General features: G+C 46.2%; 1 long non-coding RNA gene across 1 annotated transcript; it reads left to right on the forward strand.

Moving 5' to 3' along the window:
* Nucleotides 1-1,127: 1,127 nt before the first annotated feature.
* Nucleotides 1,128-18,364, forward strand: LOC103229225 (uncharacterized). The gene is made up of 3 exons (XR_012090989.1): nt 1,128-1,209; nt 4,498-4,648; nt 18,094-18,364. It is a non-coding gene; the product is annotated as an uncharacterized lncRNA (long non-coding RNA).
* Nucleotides 18,365-20,383: the final 2,019 nt, after the last annotated feature.

The raw sequence follows: 20,383 nt of genomic DNA on the forward strand, positions 1-20,383 counted from the left end.
TAAACTTTAGTCAAGAAAACCCTAATCCTTCCTGAATGCCCCTTCCTCCCAGAAAAAGCCCACCGAGCAACTAACTCACTACTTTCCACGCGCGCTCTGAATTCTAGGCGGCGCCACAACCCTCCCTCCTCCTCCATCCTCCCCCCACACACCTCAAGACTCTAGAACAATGAAAAAAGGTTACTTTGGTAAGAATGAAGGTAAAGAGGTGGACGGAGGCGGCACTTTAAACTTGTTACTTCTCTCTCGCCCCCACGGGAGTGGAACGTATGGCTTGTCACGCTTCCCCGTTTTGGCGGGAGGTGGAGTGGGGGGCATGGGAGCCACGAAACCGAAGGGCCCGCAATGGAGCATGACTCCCTTGAAAATGATAAAATATATACTGTTAGGTTTGGATGCCACCCACCCAAATAAAAAGTTATCGTGTCCCCCACCCGCCCCTTGCGCCTTGGCCCGACTGCTGGTGTGATGACCCGGGCGGAAGTCGCAGGGCTGCGCTTTTTTCCGATTTCCACGCGGGCCCCGCCGCCCCCTCGGCCCTCGCACGTTTCTTCCCAGCACTCGAGGCCGCCGAGTCTGTTATGAAACCCGGTGCTGGTGTGGCTAAGATTGAGTTCCATTGCGATGTAATTAGGTCACCCCATCATGAGCACGTTTCTTTGGAAAGGACGGGGCGGGCAGAAGAGAGCGCTCGAGTCACACTCTCACCACCCCCAACACACACTTTTTTTTTTTTTTAATGCATTTCTTATTTATTCATCAACATCTGGGCAAACCCAGCGAAACCTTCCAAATCACAACTGTTTGAGAAACCGGTTGTTTTTCAGCTTTGCGAAACACAACGTTTGCTGCAGCCACGAACCTACGTGATCCCAGCGGCGTCGGCTTTCGTTCGTCTCCTCTGCCTGAAATGGACGGCCCCCACTTTAACCCGGCTGCTGCCCTGCAGCCGCCTGTTGCTTCCCTCCCCCTGCTCCCATTTTTCCGCTTTTCTTGAAATCTGGCAAGCGCCAGAAAGGGAAATAACTTCCATCCACCTTAATTTAAATCATTCAAGTGTAGGTTTCTTTCTTACAGGGATGTTTGCTCGTTCTTTTCCCAGCCGAAGTGGGTGTTGGGGCGGGGGGGAAGATTTCGTGCAGTTTCTTGGTGATGAGGTAATGAGTTCCAGATTTCAGGACAGAGCAGGGTGCGCGTTGAAACCACAAGGTTAGTCTGAGTTCTGATGTGAAGCTATTTCGGTTTTTTATTCCCCTGGCCTCCACCCATTCCCGCTCCCCCACCCCCCAAAAAGAAAGGGCCGGCGGGTCTTTAACTCCCGAGGGTTCGCGAAGCTCAGCTTGGGGGACCGGAGGAGGGGCTGGAAAAAAGCAAAGGGGAAGGGGACTGGGAGCGGGCGGGGCCCCTTCCCGGCCCAGGGCCTGTCCCCGCGGGGCACCGGCTGTGCCCCTGCTTCGGGCGGCGCCGCTTTCGCTACAAGGCTGCAGGACCCGCCAGGAGCACCATCAGGCGCCCCAGAATGGCTACAAAGTGGGTTTTTCCAAAGAAAGCTGATTCCTCGAATTTCCTCGGCTTTTCCAACTCCCGGCGGCCCTCCCCTCCCCCTCTCCCTAGGGGCGCGGGCTCCGCAAGGCTGCGGCTGGCCTAGCCCGCTCGCTCCCGAGTTGTTTACCGGCCCCGCCGACCGAGAGTTTGTTCCAGCTCCCAGAGCCTGTCTCTATAATTAAACTCTTTTTTAAATTGTCGGGTTGAAACGTCATTTCGGGGACTTTCCAAGGGTGAGGGAGCCGAGAGGAGGGAGCAAGTCCCTTAACCCTTCGCTGACCCGACGTCCCCGCCGCGGCTGGCCGGGGTGGGGTGAGGGCCCGAGGGCCGGAGCCGGCCCGCCCCCGCCCAGACGTGGTCGGCAGGTGCCCAGGGGTGGCGGGAGGGCGGCCAGCCCCTACGGGGCAGGAAGGCCGAGGCGAGGCGTGCGCGGCCGTCCCCCGCCAACTTCGCGGTGCAGTCGGCCCTCCCGCTCCTTACCCGCGCAGTCCCCAGGCTGGCCGCGGCCTCACCTGCACTGCCGCTTCCGACCGGGAGGCGGTGGGCCGGCTCCCCTGTCTCAGGCCCGACTTCCGGGCCCTCCCCATTCGCCTGGAGGGCGTCCCTTCGTGGGGAGGGGCGGCCCAGGTATTTTAGCTTGGAGGTGGGGGTGGGGTGGGATGTTCGGTTTTGTGCAAGGGGGAAAGTGAAAGTCTTCGGAGTGAAGGAGGCGCTGCGGATATACATATTCATCGGCCAATCTGGACCCCAAGCGCACCTCCGGGCAGGTGAGAGTCTAGAGCACTGGGCCGCAGAACCCAGACGGTTAGGCCTAGTCACAGGGGTCAGCAGGGTACCCGCTCCTGAGAGCCCTGCAGTGTTGCACTTCCTCTCAGGCTTCAGGTCATTCGCAACATCCCCCAAATTCTTCAGGTGGAGAGAGACAGACCCCTGGAGTCCCCTAGTTTAAAGTTTGGAATGCTGATTTCCCGGCCCAGATGGGAGCAAGAATCTGCATTTTTGGTAAATTTCCATCTCACGACCCAAATACTAATGTTTGAGAATCAGTGAGCCAGAACATTGAAGTTAGGCAGTCCTGGATCCAAATCTTGGCCATTTTCTAGCTATGTGACTTTTCAAGTCACTGACCAAGGCCTCAGTTTCTTCATCTCTGAAATAGAAATCATGATAACTGCCTAAATTTGGCCCATAAAGTGCCTAGAGTCGTGCCTCACTGAATATATGCCAGGCTGTTGTATGTAAACTAAGGCATTTGGCAACCCTTATTACACCACAAAACAAATTCCGGGGCTATTCACTTGGCAAAGGATTATTCGGTGTAGACTTCCATTAAATGGTCAACTGACAACTTATAAGTTGATCTGTGTCACTCTCTAGCCTCCATCCCCAGCCCTGGATAAGGCAGGCCCTGAGGCCTGGAAATGGGGAGAGGGCCCTGGGCTTGGAGCCTGGGGGACAGTAAAGTGGTTCAGGGTAGGGTGATGGGGATTTGTTGCCCACATCTGAAAAATACCTGATTATTAACACAAGTATTTCTGTAAACAACTACATCACTGGGGCCTTGTGGGAGTCTATAAAAGCCAGACTGTCTTATCTCTCAAAGTCCTTAAGCCCCTCAGAAAGCTTAGTGTATATTACTGAGCTGTCAATACTCTCCTGAACAAGACAGGGGCCTCAGGAGAGGGCACTTTAGGGTCTATCGTAAATGTGGCCCTGCAGGGTGTCTGGAATCTTTGGGTTTGGGAGCAGGCCGCCTCCTGCAAGGACTACTGAGAATCCAGTCCCAGGTCCAGCATTGCCCTGGGGGGTCTAATTGCCCAGGTCTCTGCAAGATGTTCCAACTGTCAGTGAAGTTATAAGGCCAGCCCACAGCTACACCTCTCCACCCGCCCTAACCTAGGCCCCACCTAGAGCAGTCAGGCATAATGACTCTTACTACAGGTTAGATTTTTTTCACTCCCCATCACCACTTCTCCCACCCTCCAGGGAACTCCCTGTGCTCTAGTCCTTTTTAGATGAAAATGAGCCATCTTCCTCCTACTCTGGGGCCTTTGCACATGCAAATCCTTCTGTGAGAATCAACCTTCCTTTAGCCCCAGTAAATTCTAAATCATTCTTTAGAACCCAACTCAAGCCTCACTTCCTCAGGGAAAACATTCCTGATGCTTTCCTTCATCACATAACAGTGTCCTTCCTCTCTCTTAGGCTCTCATGGAATGTTCATTTCCTTCAAAGTAGTTATTTCAGTTTGTGAGTATACATTTATTCCTGTAACTTTTTTTTACTTTTCAATTTAACATACAGTAAAATTGATCTTTATTTGGCATACAGTTCTATGAATTTTAACTTATGAATTGATTCATGTAACCACCACCACAATCAGGAAACACAACAGTTCCATCACCCCTCAAAAACTCCCTCATACTATCCCTTTGCGTTCAAACTTTCTCCATCTCTAATCCCTGGCAACCCCACTGATGTTCTCTGTCATCGCAGTTTTGTCTTCCCAGAATGTCATACAAATGGAATCATATGCTGCATGTTTGGTTTCATGCAGCATATGCCTTTGATATTTAACCATGTTGTTGCATGTATCAATAGATCATTCCTTTTTATTGATAAACAGTACTTCACTGTGCGCTTATACAATAGTTTATCCATTTTCCTGTTGAAGGACATTGGATTATTTCCAGCTTTGGGCCACTATGAATAAAGTTTCAATAAACTCTGATGTACAGGTTTTTGTGTGAACACAAGTTCTTATTTCTTTTTTTTTTTTTTCTCTTTTTGAGTCCCGCTCTGTCACCCAGGCTGGAGTGCAGTGGCGCAATCTTGGCTCACTGCAAGCTCTGCCTCCTGGGTTCACACCATTCTCCTGCCTCACCCTCCCGAGTATCTTGGACTACAGGTGCCCGTCACCACGCCCAGCTAATTTTGTTTTTGTATTTTTAGTAGACGTGGGGTTTCACCATGTTAGCCAGGATGGTCTCGATCTCCTGACCTCGGGATCTGCCAACCTCGGGATCCACCTGCCTTGGCCTCCCAAAGTGCTGGGATTACAGGCGTGAGCCACCGCACCTGGCCAAGTTCTTATTTCTCTAGGGTAAGTAACTAGGAGTGACATTTCTGGGTCACATGGTAACTATATGTTGAAATTAATACAAAACTGCCAAATCATTTTCCAAAGTGGCTATACTATTTTGCATTTCCAACAACAACATATGAGAGTTTCCAGTCCACATCCTCACCAGCACTTAACGGTATTACTATTTTTTGTTTTAGGCATTCTAATAGATATGTGGTGGTATCGCATTGTGGTTTTAGTTTGCATTCCTCTAATGGCTAATGATGTTGAACATCTTTTCATATGCTTATTTTCCATCTGTATATACTTTTTGGTGAAGCGTCTATTCAAACCTTTTGCCTATTTTTTAGTTGGGTCATTTCATTGGTCATTTTCTTACTGTTGAGTTTTGAGAGTTCTTTACATATTCTGGATATATAAAGTTCCTTTGTTGCTTATGTGACGTGCAAATATCTTCTCATGTCTGTGCCTTATCTTTTAACTCTCCCAAGCAAAGGATCTTTCACAGAGCAAAAGTTTTTCATTTTAATGAAGTCTAATTTATCAGTTTTACCTTTTGTGGATCAGGCTTTTGGTGTCACAGCTAAGAAATCTTTGTCTAACCACAAGTCATGAAGATTTTTTGTTTTCTTCTGAAAGTGTTATATATTTTCATGGTCTGTTGTTAGATGCATAAATGTATATAACTGTTCTATCTTCTTGCTATATTGAGCTTTTTATTAATGTATAATGTCCTTATGTCTTGTAACCTTTTTAGATTTAAAGTCTATTTTATATAATATTAGTAGAGCCATTCCTGCTCTCTTTTGGTTACTGTTTGCATGAAACATCTTCTTCTGCCCTTTTACTTTCAATCTGTTTGTGTCTTTAAATCTAAAGTCAGTCTTTTGTAGACAACATATAGTTGGATCAGATTTTCTGTTTATCCATTCTGCCAATCACTGTCTTTTGATTGGGGCATTTAATTAACATTTGAAGTGATTACTGATGAGAAGGGACTTAGTTCTGTCATTCTGTTGTTTTCTAGATGCCTTAGAGTTGTATTGTTCCTCATTTTTCTGCACTACTATCTTATTTTGTGTTAGTTGATTTTCCATAGTGAAACATTTAAATTCCTTTCTCATTTTCTTTGGTACATTTTCTTTTATACTACAACTACAGTAGTCCTTCCTTTATCCATACAGGATATGTTCCAAGACCCCCAGTAGATGCTGGAAACCAGGGATAGTACTGAACCCTGCATATACTATGACAATTTTTTTTCCTTCAGAATTTCATGGATAGAATTTTCATTCTTACTATAGATCTTAGCAATATAAGCATATGATTCTTCTTCCTTGTTGAGAATTTTCACCTTTTCACTTGAAGCAGTTTACTGCTTTGTTCTCTCCAAATTGCCTTTTATCTGACCTCTCCAAATTGCCAGCATCACTACTCTTGCATTTTGGGGTCATTATTAAGTAAAATAAAGATTCCTTGAACACAGGTGCTGTGATACCACAGCAGTCAATAGATAACCAAGATGGCTACCAAGTGACTGATGGACAGGTAGCAGATATGGTGTGGATACACTGGACAAAGAGATGATTCATGTCCCAGGCAGGATGGAGCAGGATAGCACGAGATTTCATCATATTACTCAGAATGGCATACAATTTAAAACTTATTGTTTATTTCTGGAATTTTCCATTTAATATTTCCAGACTGTGGTTGATTGTGGATAACTGAAACTACAGAAAGTGAAACCACAGGTAAGGGGGGACTATTGTATTTTCTTTGTGGTTACCATGGGGATTACATTTAACATCCTAAAGTTAAAACACTCAAATTTGAATTTATAACAGCTTAACTTCAAAAACATACAAAAATCCTGCTCCTTTACAGCTGCATCTGCATCCCTTTTGATTATTTATGTCACATAATTACGTCTTTATACATTTTGTGCCCCAATATAGAAACTAATAATTATTTTAAATGTGTTAGTCTTTTAAATTATGTAGAAAACAAATGTGGCATTACAATCTAAAGTTATAATAATTTTAGCTTTTAGACTAATAATTGTTTTTTAAAGCAGTCTCTTAAATTTTGTCACAAAGTAAACTTACAAACTGTTGTTTCAATAATACTAGCTCTTATAATTGCCTTTATTGAGATCTTTATTTCCTCATACGGTTTCAAGTTACTGTCTACTGTTCTTTATTTTACTTTGCAGGACACCCTTGGAGCATTTCTTACAGGACAAGTCTAGTGGTAGTGAATTCCCTCAGCTTTTGTTTATTTAGGAATGTCTTACTTTCTCCATCACTTTTGAAGGACAGTTTTTCCGGATATAGTATTCTTGTTTGATTTTTTTTTTTCCTTTTAACATTTTAAATATGTTGTCCCACTGCCTCTGGTCTCCAAAATTTCTGATGAGAAATCTGCTAATAATCTCATTAAGGATCCCTTGTAGTGGGATGCAGTGGGATTTCACACCTGAAATCCGAGCACTTTGGGAGGCCAAGGCAGGAGGATTGCTTGAGATCTGGAGTTCAAGATCAGCTTGGGCAACAAAGGAAGACCCTATGTCTTTAATTTTTAAAAAAATGTATTTTATGTGAGTCACTTCTTTGTTGCTGCTTCAAGATTCTCTTTTTGTCTTTGACTTTTGAGACTCTGATTATAATGTATCCTGGTGTGGGTTTCTTTATTTTACTTGGAGTTCATTGAACTTCTTGGATGTTCATATTCATGTCTTTCATCAAATTTCAGAAGTTTTTAGCCAAGTTTCAGATATTCTTTCCCCTTTTCTCTCTCTTATTCTTCTGGGACTCCTACTATGTGTATAATGGTGTTCCACAGGTCCTTTAGGCTCTATTCGCTTTCCTCGATCTTTTTCCTTTCTGTTCCCTAGACTTGATTACTTCCAGTGTCCTGTCTTCAAATGTGCTGATTCTTTTTCCTGCTTCCTCAAAACTGTCTTTGAATCCTAAAGTGAATTTTTCATTTTAGTTATTGTACTTTTCAGCTCCAGAATTTCTTTTTACTTTTACTTTAGGCTTACTATCTCTTTATTGTTATTCCCATTTTGTTCATACATCTCTTTCTTGACTATCTCCATATCTTTATTTAGTTCTTTGGGCATCTTTAAGACAGTTGTTTTAAAGTCTTTATCTAGTAGATCTGCCATCAGTTATTTTTCAGGAACAGTTTCTGTTGATTTATTTTTTGGATGGACCGTGCTTTCGTGTTTCTTGTATGTCTTGTGATTTTTGTTGTTGTTGAAAACTGAACATTTCAATCTAATAATGTGGTAATTCTAGAAATCAGATTCTTCCCCTTCATCAAGGTTTGCTGGGTCTGGTAAATTTTTCTTTTAAATTATTGTTGTAGGCTCTCTGTGCCAAGGATCAGCCTGAGGTATAAATGTGAGGTCTTCTGAGATCTATTCTGAGCCTGTGCCTTTCTCTGATCATGCATGGGCATTCATTTTCAAATTTGCCCATGTATGTAATTGTTTTTGAATGTCCTAGTCTTTAATTTCTGGCTCCAAAAAGGGGAAAAAGAGAGAAATGAAGAGTTGATTTTTTTTAAAAGGGGGCCTTCATCCCTTTAAATCCCCTATAAGTTAGTTCAGCAGAGGGGGAGGAGCTTGCAACAATGGGAGAAGGTGTTGGCCAGGTGTGGTGGCTCATGCCTGTAATCCCAGCACTTTGGGAGGCCAAGGCGGGTGCATCACCTGAGGTCAGGAGTTTGAGACCACCTTGGCTAACATGGTGAAACCCCGTCTCTACTAAAAATACAAAACTTACCTGGGCATGGTGGCGGGGGCCTGTAATCCCAACTATCCAGGAGGCAGAAGCAGGAGAATTGCTGGAACCCAGGAGACAGAGGTTGCAGTGAGCCAAGATCACGCCACTGCACTCCAGGCTGGGCGACAGAGCAAGACTCCATCTCAAAAATAAAAATAAAAATAAAAAATGATAGAAGAAGGTGCAACAACAATGGTCACCTGCATCATTGTCTACATCTCTGTTATCAGAAGCAGTAATCAGAGCATAAAACCCTGATATTTGGAGGACAGGGTCCTTTTGGCCCACCCTGGCTCCTGTAAGCTGTGTGCAGGCTACTCCAGGAACATATGCACAGCTGTCTGCCATAGGGTTGGACGTGGGGGATGGGTAGCTGCTACTGTTCTAAGAGCTGATATTGACCAAAATTAAACACAAATTACTGTTCAAGCCTCCCCCTGGAATTTTCAAGCCTTCAATAGACTCCAGAGTTCCAAAATAGTTGTATCAGACAGATTCTGCCAGTGCAATTGTTTTCTTAAGAGGGGAAACATTCCTGGTGCTTCCTACTCTGCCATGTTCCTAGAATCCTGCCCTAAAAGTAGTTACTTCAGATCTGTAATCCATTTAGAGTTAGTTTTTATATAAAGATGTGAAATTTAGCTTGAGGTTCTTTTTTTGCCTGTGGATTTTCACTCGCAACATTATTTGTTGAAAAGACTGTCATTTTACCATTGAGTTGCCTTTACACCTTTCCAAAAATTTGATGGCCGTATTTGTAAGGTCTGTTTATTTTGTTCCACTGATCTGTGTCCACCCCTTCACCAATACTACACGATCAATTATTGTAGCTTTTTACTAAGTCTTAAGAAGGTGTAATTCCTCCAACTTTTTTCTTATATTTTGAAATTGTTTTAGCTATTCTAGTTCCTTTGCCTGTTCATAAAAACTTCAGAATCAGCTTGTCTATATCTAGGAAAAAAAACCCTACTGAGATTTTTATTGGAAATGCATTAAATCACTACAGGGAGAATTACTATGTTGAGTCTTCTAATTCATGCACATAGTATGTCTAGTTAGGACTTATTTGATTTCTTCAGTGTTTTATGGTTTTAATCTTTTTTTGAAATGGGGTCTTGCTATGTTGTCCAGGCTAGCCTCAAACTCCTGGGCCTAAGTGATACTTCTGCCTCAGCCTCCCAAGTAGCTGGGACCACAGGCATGTGCTACCATGCCCAGCTGTTTTATAGTTTTTAGCACAGGGATTCTATATATGTTTCATTAGATTTATACCTAATATTTCCTATTTTTTAGAACTATCATAATTTTTTTTTTTTTTGAGTTGGAGTTTTGCTCTTGTTGCCCAGTCTGGAGTTCAAGGGTGTGATCTCGGCTCACCGCAACCTCCACCCCACTGGGTTCAAGCGATTCTCCTGCCTCAGCCTCCCAAGTAGCTGGGATTACAGGCATGCGCCACCACACCCAGCTAATTTTGTATTTTTAGTAGAGACAGGGTTTCTTGATGTTGGTCAGGCTGGTCTTGAACTCCCAACCTCAGTTGACCTCCCCACCTCAGCCTCCCAAAGTCTGGGATTACAGGCATGAGCCACCACACCTGGCCTTTTGAAATCTTGGTCTCCACTTGTTTATTAGTTTACAGAAATTCAGTTGATTTTTGTGTATTGACCTTGTCTCCTGTGATCTCACAAAATCACTTTAATTGTAAGGAGATTTTTTTGATAGATTACTTGGGGTGTTTTTATTATTTTTGTTTTGTTTTTGTTTTGAGATAGAGTCTCACCTTGTTGCCCAGGCTGGAGTGCTGTGGTGCAATCATAGTTCACTGCAGCCTCAAATTCCTGAGCTCAAGCAGTCCTCCCACCTCAGCCTCCCAAGTAGCTGGAACTATAGGTACATGCCACCATTCCAGCTAGTATTTTTAATTTTTTGTAGAGATAGGATCTCACTATGTTTCCCAGGCTGGTCTCTAACTTTTGTCCTCAAGTAATCCTCCTGCCTGGGCATCCCAAAGTGATGAGATTACAGACATGATCCCCTGTACCAGGCCTGTTTTTATTTTTAATGTAGACAAGCACATATTGTCTATAAATAGGAATAACTTAATTTGTTCCTTCCCTAACATATGAATTATATTTCATTTTCTTGCCTTATTGCTCTATCCAGGATTTGCAATACAGTGTTGAATAGGCATGGTAAGAGTAGATGCCCTGACCTTGTTCCTGATTTTAGGGGGAAAGCATTCAGTCTTTCATTTTCATTTTAAAATACAACATTAGTTGCCAGTTTTTTGTAGTCATTTAACTTTTTAACATTCCCTTCCCACTAGGATGTATGCTCCATCAAAGCAGGCTCTCTCTGCTCTCAACTGAACTCCCAGTGCCTGGCTTAGTGCCTAACAGATAGTAGGCCCTCAATAAATATTCATGGAAAAAAAAATGAAGATTTAGTACTTCTCTACTTCGCTAACTTAGCCAACCGCAATCAGTGTCCTCTATGACAGACAACAGAGAGACTTGGCTGAATATGTACAAACATTAGAAGAATAATCTTACAATAAATACCCCAACAGATCCAACTAGGCATCGTCCCCATAGAGTTGACAATCTCAAGCTGCAGAGCATTTGTAGATCAGCTTTTCAGCAAGCTATACTGTGTCAAAGCATTTATCTATGAGGAATAGATGACTGCAGTATAATAATTATTTTAGATCGAGAGCATTCCATTCCCAAAAGGAATTTAAACAAAAAGCTCTCAGCTCTGAAAAACGGGTTTTCAGGATAGAGAATCCCACTGCTCTAAAATCTTAGGCCCTCAGACGGGTGGGGTTGTTTCGCTAAATTTATTTCAGCCACTTATAGAAACAGAAGGGGGAAGAAGGGGTGGCTGCCTGCACACCAACCCTGGCTCTGTAGCATTAATATCTGCCGGGTCAGGCTTTTATTTGGGTTTTGTTTTACTTTGGGGGGCTGGAGAGACAGGCAGGCAGCAGGAATATCTCACAAATGCACGGCTTTCGAATTGCAGTTTCCTGCCTTTCTCCATGTACGTTACCCACTGAGAGAGAGAGAGAGATCTGTTTGCTTTCTTTCCCGCACAAGTGAGAGTGCAGGGAAACTGGGGTCTTTGTCCCTGGCCCCTATGAGAACCCCTACCCAATCCCACACACACACCTCCAATGGCTCTATTACTTGAATTTTAGGGGTTGTTGGATATAAAATCCAGGCCTTTTAAACCCTGTTTACCTCCTCCCCAGCTTCCCCAAAGCACTGAACACACATTCTCCTTAGTCCCTGATACCTAGACAATCTCTTCTGCCACCCCAATCCCTATAACTAGAAAAAGGATTTGAAATGATGTTGCTTTTTTGGCCTGGCACGGTGGCTCACGCCTGTAATGTTAGCACTGTGGGAGGCTCAGGCAGGTGAATCATGAGGTCAGGAGTTTAAGACCAGCCTGGTCAAGACGGTGAAACCCTGTCTCTACTAAAAATACAAAAAATTAGCCAGGTGTGGTGGCAGGCACCTGTAATCCCAGCTACCTGGGAGGCTGAGGCAGAGAACTGCTTAAACCCGGGAGGCGGAGGTTGCAGTGAGCCGAGATAGTGCCACTGCACTCCAGCCTGGGCAACAGAATAAGACTCCATCAAAAAAAAAAAAAAGAAAGAAAAAAGAAATGACGTTGCTTTTTTCAAACTTGTTTTTTGCTAAATTTGAAATACTTTATGAAGCACAGGTTAATGACCTCCCACAGATGTAAGGGAAATTGAGGCACAGGAGCAGGAGGTGGCAGAAGGTGACCTGCACCTACTGCGAGCAGCTGAGATTGATGTCCAGTCCTTGGCTGGCTCTCAAGAGGTTCCCGGCTGAACTCAGGACTAGAGAAAGTCTGGGCTCTGTATCTGGGGGCTTGCTGCTACATGGCTGCTGCTGTTTGCTGGCAGAAAGAGGAGACATGCATGAGGAAGCTAAGATACCTGCTGTGCCCGAGACTTGAATAACTACATGAGAACATGGGGAAGTACTGTGCATGGTGCCCAGCCCATGGGAACCCAAGTGCCAGTTTGCTTCCTTGGCTGGGTCACCAAGGAAGGTGGGAGAAGGAGCGTCTGTCCTCTCCTCTCTCTACCCTTGAGGCGGAAAGACTGGCAGGGACTGGTGGGAGGGAGGGTGGCCTGGGGCAGATGCTGGTGAGAGGCCTGACTTGCAGATAATCCAGGGGGGTCTTGCTCTAAACTGTGGGGTCTTCAGGGCAAATCAAGGGATTCACACTTACTAGTAAACAGTAAAGTGTTCACAGGTAAACCAAGGTACTATTTTGTCCTAGCATCAGCGAGTTTGCTTTGGAATTATCCTCCACGACTCCCTAGCAAGTCCCTGTATGGCCAACTTTGCCCTGAGGAGCTTTCTTTTGAGAAACAGGAACCTCCCCAGCCAGAGCAGGGATCAGACAGCTCTTGGAGAGTCGCCATGTGGACAGCCGGTGGGGGAGAGAGAGAGGACGGGTCTTTGCCACAGCCCTGTGACTTCTTTAGTGCTAAGTTTCTCCCACCAACTGCACCCTCCACTCTGGGGTACTGTGGGCCCCCAAACCAGGGCCTGCTCTTGTCTGACCAAAGGCAACCAGATCTGCTGCAGCTGCTGGGTGAGGAAACAAGCTCTCCCAGAGACCAGGGAAGCAGCTGGAGAAAGATTCCTGCCAGCCCGGGGGTGTAAATATTTATACAGCGTGGTGCTAGTGCGTGGGAAGAGGGAAGGCAGCGCGAGATGGCAGGAATGAGGAGGCACAGACATGGACAGATTTAAGGAGGCTGCACTTGGGGCCCAACTAGGAGTGAGGCGGCCTGGGCGGGAAGGAGCAGGAGGCTGCTGGAATCCTAATCCTCACCTGAATTTCTGTGTCAAAGAGGCTGGGTCTTTGCCCCCAGCTCTCCTGCCAGAGTCAAGGGGAGAAACTTGGAAGAACATTCATCACCCATCCCCTAGTCATTCCTCCTGTTGATTATAGCCCTCTACATAGACCAGGAGGCACTGCCTGGAATCAGAGACCAAGTCCACAGGGCCTAGGAGTAAGGGCCTTTGGCCTCCTGAAGTTTATGCTTTTCGAGTCTTAAAGGATGCCGGACCCTGAGAGTTGGACTCCAGAACTGAAGGCTTAGAAAACATAAACAAAATATAAAATGTAAGCAAAGAGTTGTCTCAAGCCTTTATATAAGCAACAGCACTTCCCTGAAGTGACAGGGAACATTGTGCATTGATGAAGATGATGATGAAGAACAGATGGGACCCAGAAAGAGAGCAAGGTGTGCCTATGGAAACGGCCCTCAACCACACTTGCCAGAGAAGCAGGTGGCCACCATCAGCACAGGGCCTAGAAAAGATAAGGCAGTCCAGTGGGTGTCTACCAGGAGCTCTTGAGTCCCCTCACCCCAGGATGCTGCTCAGCTCCGGGTGTGCCCAGGCAGAGCTGATCCACCAGCCCCTCAGCCGCACCCGCTGAGGACTGACGCCCCAGGATGGGAAGCATGCCTAGACCAGTGGGGACAGCCAGATGGACTCCAGTCGATTTGCCTCAGACAGCTGGGGAGCAGGGCCCAGGATGCTCCCACCCCACCCCACCACTCCAGACAGGGAGGGGTGTGGTTGCAACTTCTAGGATTTCTCTGCCACTATGCCCACCAAGAAGTGCCACCCACCTCATCAGTACCAGGGCTGACCCTCAGAGCCTCCCACAGGTGGGGTTTGCCCAGCAGCCAAGAGTCTTTAATACACCCCACAATTACCAGCCTCTTCTAGCATTCCCCCTGCACCCTCAAAATGCCCACTGGCCAAGGGCGGGGACAGTGGGAAGAAAGGACTTTCCACTGGAAAACTGCCTCTGTCTCCCCAGCAGACACCTCTGGATGCCCAGGTCAACTTCAGTCACTGAGTCAGAATTGAAGGAAACCCAGACTCAGGTCCCAAGAGTCAGTCCCTATGCTGCAAGTTCTTCAAACACAGCACTGAGTTTTGCAAGGAATACATTCCCAGTGGGTGCAACTCCATGGAGCTCCAGTCTTTCATGGTCTAACCTGGTTAATCCTCCAACCCACAGCCCGAAGGATGGATTCCTTTGCCTCCCTGAGCCATGGAGTCCCAGGCCCACACACTGTGGAGGAGACACCATCTGCCCTAACCCTCAGCCCAGGCCTGGCAGACAACATCAGCCCTAACAGGGAGAGCAGCACTGTCCCCATCCCCCTCCCCAGAAGGACACCAGGGCTGGGAGGAGAATCTTCAGGCTCCCAAGACCTCTTCTGCTGCTGTGGCTCTGCCTGCCGGCTGTGGCCTCCTCCTTGCCAGCTCTGCTTAAACAGATGAACAAGAATAAAAGCCGTGTGACCCAAGGAAAGCTTTGGGGAAAAGAACTGAAGCTGAAAGGGGGAAAAAAAATCCCAAAAACCTCTAAGAAATGGGAGAAGATGAGAATTCAAGAAACAGACAAAATAAATCATCCAGGAATCCAGATGTAAAACAAGGCAGGCCAAAAGAAAAGCAAAATTATGCTAAGAAGGCAGAGTGAGGTGGGGAAGGGAGCTGAGAATGATAAAGAAGTGGGGGCCAGTTATAACTATTCTGAAAAGAGAGAAGAATGTCAAACCAAACAACACCTGAAAATTTAAAAAAAAAAAAAAAGACCCAGGAGAGAAAAAGAGGCAGCAGTGAATTTAAAACAACTGCCCTGATCCCCAACCAAATCCACTCAGTAGTGTTCTGGGTGGCTACAAGTGAGTCTTAGGGCTTTTGTATGTGTGAGGATTTCAGACTCTTCCTAACACTGAACAAGGACAGTCCTGGAAAAGCAAGCTTTCCTTCTCGCTTCTGTGTTTCCTACAATTTTCCCACCTCACCCCCGCTGTTAGTCTGTTGCAGAGAAAGGGCTAGTCTTCCCGGGACAAGGCCAAAAACCAGTCCAACTCACCCCAGAGTAGGGTGGCTGCCATCATGGTACCCTATGGCTGGCTCACTGGAGAATGTGAGCAGGAGCCCTGTGCCAGCAGAATATTAGGTATGAGTAGAGTGGTGTGATCAGCTTTTCATCTTCTAGAGAGAGGTCTGGCCCAGCCACCTTTCTGTGGATACAGGCTCATCTAACTCAGACACACCATTCCTGGAAAAACAGAGGTCCATGGCAGACTGGCATACCCACCTCTATGCAAAGCCAGAGAAATCCCAGCAAATGCAACTTTTGTTAATAACTAAAATGATGTAAATTAATTTCCAGGTGTTCCCAAGGGAGCCTAAAGATAGCCACAACCATTGTTCTGGTTGGCAAACAGCTTCTTGAAGTTCAGTGCCTCAATGCCTTCTGTCCATAAACCCCATGAAAACTTATGGAAGATGGTAGTCCTTTATCGGCTTGGCTTCTTTCAGCCTTCTAATTGTTCTCTGTCTTCTGCAATTCTGTCAATGCTTCCCTTCTCCATGCCTGCTTGGGTTTTTCCAGTTTTCTTACTTAATCAAACCTCTGCCCACTCTTCATTTCCCTAAGGGAGCAGGAGTTGGGAGAAAGCTGAAGCAAACCCAGGCAAAATCCAGAAGCAAAGAAAGTAACACATGGGTGTTGGGTTTAGTGCCCAGCTGTGCAATGCCCAGGCTGTCCTCAGTGGGTGAGGCAGGATCCCCATAGACAGGTGGCTGACCAAGCACCTTATCCTGCTCCTCCAAAGTTCAGCCACACCCTGAGCTCTGATTAGCTAGAACAAGAAAAATGGTACTCATGCCAGCCCATCTCCCTCCAAAAATTCTTATGTACTTGACCCTGATACTTCTGTACATTCCAAAAGTAACATTTTTTTTTTTCTATCAAAAAAAGTACAGAAGGATGGATGTCTAGGTTGTGGCCTTACATACTCAGCTTCTTGCCATCCCTCCTAACCTTCAACCTGTCACAGTCATATAATCTATAACTCAAACTATTCTTTAACCATGGAAAAAGACAAACCAGGAAATTATAGGCTGAAATACCTAAAATGTATTCTATTCAACTGAACTAATCTCCTAATAAGTGTGTGTATATTTAGAAGTCATGCTCTATCTGTTTTGAAAGACGTGGAAATTTCAGGAAAAGTGCAAGGTGACAGCAGATCCCAGCTTGTCGAGATTTGTCCTCAAAAGAATACGTGCCCAGTCTTGGGCCGAGTTGCCTAGCAGTTTTTTAAAGGAGTCTTAAGAGCTGGGAACCAATATATTGCCATGGAGCACACCAGCTCGATGTTCAGGCTGACCATATTCAGAGTCTGGCACTGCCCCCTCCTAGGCAAGTAGAAGACTCACCTGCCTCCTTCTCCTCCTTTATGAAGTAGCGATGACAACAATACCCATCTCCTGGGGTTTCTATGAGGACAGATGATCAAAGCACTTTGCACACTCTTGATGAATATGAGCTCCCCCTCAAAAAAAAAGGAACCCAGTCAACTTTTGTTGTATGTTAAACAGCAATTGGCAAGACCAAGAAGAGCCCTGGAGGCCCCACAAAGTGGGATTCCATAGAGCCACTGGAGCATAGTCAAGTATCCCAAGCAAGAGAGAGGAGAGGGTCCCAGAGGAGGCCCAGGCAGCTGGCGGGTGGAGCACTGGCCGGGAAAGCCAAGGACAGGCACTCGCAGCCAGGGCGGCTGTGTGGGTGGGAGGACGTGGGGGGCTGCGCTCCAGTCTCCCCTAATTAGCTCAACCTGGCTGCATCCTCACCCTTGCATGTGTTCATCCTTATGTGAAACGGAGCCCATACTGACCTAGCACTCAATATGTGGAAGGTGCTGGCTGAACAGGGAGCTGCAGCAGAAGATTTCAGTGTGATCATCACCTCAGACTTAATAACTGGGTGTTTCTGCCCAGATTCAGAAATCTGTCCTTTTGTGAGCGGGATTGTAAGGAGATGACCAAATACTGAGAAATTTTTATTTGGGGGCTGATTTTTATTTTTTTTTCTTTCAGTAAGTGGAAAAGCAAAGAATTTGAAAGTGTTTTGGGAAAGCTGAACACCAGTAGAATCTTGGTAATGTTTAGGGGGTATTATTAATTTTTAGGTGGAATAATGATAATGTGGCTAAGCTTAACAAGAGTCTATTATTGGGAGATACAAAATGAATTTTTTTTTTTTTTTTTGAGACAGAGTCTTGCTCTGTCGCCCAGGCTGGAGTGAAGTGGCACAATCTCGGCTCACTGTAACCTCCATCTCCCGGGTTAAAACAATTCACCTGCCTCCCAAGTAGCTGGGGCTACAGGCACACGCCACCACACCCGGCTAATTTTTGTATTTTTAGTAGAGACAAGGTTTCACCATATTGGCCAGGCTGGTCTCAAACTCCTGACCTCAAGTGATCCGCCCACCTCGGCCTCCCAGTGTTGGGATTACAGGCATAAGCCACCACACCTGGCCTGGAATGAACTATTGACAGATGAAATGATATGATGTGATATATAGGATATACTTCAGAATTGTACAGAAGGTAGGGAGGTGGATGGTGGCACTGATGAACAGGTTTGGCCATGAGTTGGTGATGCTGAGACTGGGTGGGTACATGGGGTTCATCATATTACTCTGTCTCCTTCTGTGTATATTTGACATTTTCTATAATGTTTTAAGTTCAGAAAAACTAAAAAAGTTTTAACTCAATGATTCTTGTCTTACTAGCTCTTGCAATACAATATGTACTTCCTGTAGACACGTGTTCTTGGACAAGAAATGAAGCTATGGAAAAACCTGTCGGAAAGGGCTGGAGAACAGATGGACACCCCCACCCGAGGTCAGAAAGGCAAGCTACACAGCCCTCTCCACACTTACGTGGGGACCAAGAGTAGGGCCCTGCCCCTCTGGGCCTCTTGGGCTGGAAGAGTGCAGGCAGAAGGACTGATGTCCATTTTGACACTGCTTTTAAGCTCAGTAAAAATCACTTTAAAATTGGTTTCAATGTATTTTTAAAGCACAATGAACTTTTTTTTCCCCTCAGCAGAAAGCCATCATAGCAGGGTACGCAAGCTACTCAACCTTTCTGACCTCACTTTTCACAACAGGAAAATGGGGATACTTACACATCCCCCATTCCCCATTTCCCAGGGCGTGAGGGTGAATGAGATCAGTATGTCCAGTGCCTAGCACAGTAAGAACTGCAACAGGGTGGGTCTAATACGTGGTTTTTTGGTGGCTGTTAAGCCTCTGAGAGGCCCACAGTAGAGCCACCCCACTGTGAACACTCTGTTTGAATTTGAATGCTTTTCTTAAACATTTAAATTAAACAAAAATCAAGGCACACATCCTCTGAAACCCCTTTGGGTCAGGTACCCTGCTGGGTGTCAGCCCCTTCAAGTGTCACAGAAGCCATGGCTCAGTACCCCCCAGCCAGAGGAGCTGCCCAGGCTCTGAGAAGAACAGGGCAGTTGGGATGGGGCTACCACAGCTCTCTCTAGTTGAAGAATTAGCTGGAAAATGAAGAGTAAGGCACTGCCCACTCTGGTCCATGGCTTTGCATGTCAAAATGCATCCCCAGAAAGCAGACCTGCAGCAGACCAACCCGTCCCAAAGACGGGGTTCAGGGTGCTCTAGACAGACAGCAGACCCTGGGCTTGGCAACATCTCCCAAAAAGGAGCTAAGTCTCAGGCAAGCGATGCCCGAAGGCCTCCATACACCAGGGGCAACACAACATACCTTCACTGGTGGAAAGGCCCTGCCAAATGGCTGTGCAAAGGTGGCCAAGCAAGAGAGACAGTTATAAGAAGAAATCAAGGAGCCATGGCACACAGAACTCCCAGGAGAGGCAGGTGGCCTGTACAGCCAGTTCATGCCCCAGGCTACTGGGTGGGTGGCTTCCTGCAGACAAGCTTCAGCCGGAAGACGGTGTTTGGGACTTCAGGTGACAAGACTGGAGGAGACAAGGGAACCTAAGCAGAAGGTCATCCAGACCACTGTCAGAGCAGCCACACAAAGTATTTGGGTTCTTGCTCTAAGTCTTCTGCCAGCCAGATGAAGGGATGGAGGATTCACATCCAGCCACATCTTGACGCTGCTGATCCTGGAAGAGAATGGACAGAGCCCTGCACTGGCTCCACCTGCTCCCTATTCTTCCATAGGAGGAAACAAGAAAGGAGGCCGGACAGCCCAAGACAAAGCTCAGGAATGTTCTCAAAAGGTTCTTGGGCTTTGGGACCTTACAATGCATTCATAAGATTATCCTAAGCTTCTGAAAGCCCCCTGGCTCCAGAGAAGAAAGGAATCTCCGGCTGCTAAACCTTGAGTGCAGAGACTAAGGGCACACTGGGGCCAGAATGCCTGGGTTCAAATCCTAGCTCTGCTATGTATTAGCTCTGTAACGTTCAGCAAAGTACTTAACCCCTGTTTCCTCCTCTGTAAAATGAGGATAACTATGGCCCTATAGGGCAGAGTTGTTGCTTAGAACAGTAGAAAACTCAAAATTAATTTAGCAAGGGGCCCTCCTCTGCCCAGTGGGATGTGCTACTATTGACCCCGTGGGGTTCTGGAAGAAATCAACATGCTACTGCAATGGAAGGCATTTGAAGGCAGTGGAAAGTTTTCACAAAGTAGTCCAGAGACATGCACAGAGTGCTGCTCTCAGCACAGACCAGAAACCCCAAAGATTTGTGCCTCTGTCAGAATGCAGCTTTCTGAGGTCTACCAGGCTATAGAAGCTGCATGGAGTCTGGAATGGGAATGGGTTGACCTAGTCTTCCCCTGGAGGTGTGGAGAGGAAATGTTACACTTTCAGGCTTTGCGCAGGACAAGCAGAGAGTATCACTCAAATCCAAGCTGGCTGCCCTGTGGGTGACACAGGCCCATGCCAGCAGGCCTGGGTAGAGCCACCGTTTGCTGAGGTTAGGCCAGCACCAGGGGGTGTGAGGAGCCCACCTCCAGTCTCAGAGCAGGGTTGGGCTTCCCTGGATGGGGAGGAAAGGGTTAAGCCGGCTTGGG

This window comes from Chlorocebus sabaeus, chromosome 24 (genome assembly GCF_047675955.1).
Source record: "Chlorocebus sabaeus isolate Y175 chromosome 24, mChlSab1.0.hap1, whole genome shotgun sequence".
NCBI classification, from domain to species: Eukaryota; Metazoa; Chordata; class Mammalia; order Primates; family Cercopithecidae; genus Chlorocebus; species Chlorocebus sabaeus.